The following is a 3,187-nucleotide window of genomic DNA, read 5'->3' as shown; positions in this document are numbered from 1 at the left end:
AAATTCACAGCCGTTTCAATGGTTTTGGAGAAATGATAATCATAAATTGACATATTAATACTTGTTATTCATTTAAACAAAAATATTTTTACATCGAATTCTTATCTTGGTGGACAAAAATATCTCTTATTCAACAAACAGCAAGTTGGCATCTATTGTTGTTATAGTTCAATAAAAGAAATAACAGAAGTGGCAGCATGAAGAGGGTTGATTGATTTGGATGTTGGCATTATAAAAGCCTTAGTTTTGTACCTTTGTCATATCTTATCGCTATAGTTTAATACATTAAACTGACGATAATTCATCTAGCTCAAGTAGAAATTGATAGTAATTTATATGCTACTGATCAATAACTTTTTCTTGGAAGCTCAAAGAGGTTAGCACCATTTTAAATTGTTCATTTTCTGTTTGTAAAATAACCCCATATATATTTCTTATAAAAGTTAATATCATTTCAATATGTTTTGATTCATGTCGCTTGGATAACAAGAGTAATAACGGTTTGAAACTTAGAATATATTGTCAAGATTTTCTAAACTATTACATCATAAATCTTTTATCCATAAAACCATATATACTATATTAATGAAATATAATAATCAACGTTATCACGGTTCAACTACAGTAACATCAGCCACTAATTGATAGAGAATAATCTGTTTAATTATGCAACACTACAAAATCTTAAAATCATGGCTATTATTAGTTTCAATATTATTAGGTAAATCTATTCTGAAGGTTTATCTAGTTGAGCTCATGTCATATAGGTGCACATTACTTTTCTATTTGTTTCACTTAAAGATGCCATTCTTTAAAATCATAATTTTAAAATTAAATTGATATGTTTAATTAATGTAATCGACTTGAGAATGGGCTAGTACCTCTTGAGAAAATGGTGACTCCATCGCCACCTTTCATGCTGCGAATAAAATGCTACAAATAAAAGAGGTTTCTCAAAGAAGAACGAATATTGTAATACCCAAAAAAAAAAAAAAAAGAAGGGTGGACGGGCCGGCCCGAAAAGACCGGGCCCATCCACCATTTACGATCGTGCCTAGGGCACGATCGTGGGAGGAGAAACACCACAAAAAAAAAGGGAAGGGGGAGAGCGGCGGCGGCGGCGGCGGCGGCGGCGGCGGCAGCGTCCGGGGAGAGGTTGGTCGCCGGAGGGGTTGATGCTGGAGAGGAGACAAGCGTCGAGATCCGGCCGGCCGCGGAGGAAGACCACTTCCCTTCGCCGAAGATTCCGACGGGTGAAGAAGCGTGGATCCGAGGGGAGTTGCTCACGGTTCCTCCTCCGATTTCTCGCCGGAAGGATCGCCGGAACGCCCCGCCGGACCGAGGTAATCCTTCCTTTGTGTTTTATTTCCTGGATTTTGGGTGGCATGGATGAAGAGTTGGCCGGTGAATCGTCGGAGAAGAGCCCGAAACAGGGTACCCCTGTTTCGGCCTCTTCTTTCCAATTTTTGGCTGCCGCCGGCCGCCGGGATTGGCCGAGAACCATGGCATTGTGGTCGGTCGGGACTGTGAGAGAATTATTTTGGGATTTCTAGGGTTTCTTGGAGAAGGGGAGAGATGGATCCGGGGTCTTCTTCCTCGAGACTCCATCTCCTCTTTCCTTCCCCTTTCCCTCACGTCGGCGGCAGCGACGGCAGCAGGCCACCGGCGGCGATGGCGGCGACGATCGTGGCCACGGGGGTTGCTGTCGGGTGGGGGCCGAGCCACTGCTACAGTGGATTTCGGCTGATGATGGAGAAAGGGGGGGACCCCTTTTGCGGGTTCATGGGAGGAAGAAGAGGAGACCTCTTCTTCCTCTTTCTCTTGGCCGGCCACCATCACCGGCGACCGCAAAAGTGGCGGCCAGCGATGGTTCGGCCAGTGGTGTTGTCGGGTTGGGGAAGGAGAGGGCACAGCCACCATGGTTGTTGCCCTTGGATCAAAAAGGATTTGAGGGAGGGAGATGTATTCCCATCCATGAAGAGGGACGGATCATCCCTTTCTTTTGGTCTCTTCACCGGGACCGGTTATCATCGCCGGCATGGCAGCGGCCACGGCTGGCGACGACATAGACCGATGGTACAAGGGTGGGAGTCGGGCCACCCCGACTGCCCTAGATTTGGAGGGATTGAGATGTTTGGGGACCTGGTAATGGACCCCATAGTAGATGTGAATTATGGTTTAGAATATTTAAATATTAAATAATTTAGTTGTGATTTATAATTGATGTTGTAGAGGAAGAGTCGGCGGTGCCAGGAGATTTTGATCAGGGGACTCAGCACCCCAGCGCGTAGGTTGTGATTCGGATCCGTGATTGAGTCAGTCTACAATTTCTGTAAGAATCCCTACATCTGAGCACTTTTATTTATGCATATATTGGATTTATCGTTGGATATATTTTATCAGTATGTTGCTATTTGTTTTTGAGCTTGTATGGCACTATGAGGTGTGCATTTTGTTTATTATGAAAGTATTGGAATAATTAAATTGGGAAGGAATAACATATTTTGAGAAATTATGAAAATATGTGACGTGATTGAAATGTGATTAAACATGTAAAACTAGACATGTAAAATGGGTTGGACTAACCTTGTCATGAGATAGCCTCTACGAGCTTATGCGTAGGATAGCTGCCACGAGCTTATGCGTGGGATAGCCTCTACGAGCTTATGCGTAGGATAGCCTCCACGGGCTTACGCGTGGGATAGCCTCTATGAGCTTATGCGTAGGATAGCCTCCACGGGCTTACGCGTGGGATAGCTGCCACGAGCTTATGCGTGGGATTTGTGCAGTCTTGGACTGGGTCATGATCTTGGTTAGTCCAACGCCAGAAGTAAAATGTCTGAAGACTTGGGAATCAGGGTATTACGTGAATGAATCACGAAATGTGAAAAAAGGATTTATGTATACAAAATGGTTTGTGTATATATTTGTTATTTGTTGAGCCTTTTGAAATGATGAAATGACATATATTTTGATGCATTGATTATTTTATGATTTTTACTGTGTGTGGCTGTTGGGATTCTTACTGGGCTGGAAAAGCTCATACTACATTTACTTTTTTTTTCAGAAGCACTGGATTTGTAGAGACCATTGGGTGGGATGAGAAATAAGATCAGCATGGAGTCTGATTGCTGGATAGATAGGAGTTAATCTATCTTTTATTTATGGACATTTGAAATTATGTAAT

Source organism: Phoenix dactylifera, unplaced genomic scaffold, assembly GCF_009389715.1.
Source record: "Phoenix dactylifera cultivar Barhee BC4 unplaced genomic scaffold, palm_55x_up_171113_PBpolish2nd_filt_p 000412F, whole genome shotgun sequence".
NCBI lineage: Eukaryota > Viridiplantae > Streptophyta > Magnoliopsida > Arecales > Arecaceae > Phoenix > Phoenix dactylifera.
This window is presented reverse-complemented; position numbering follows the sequence as displayed.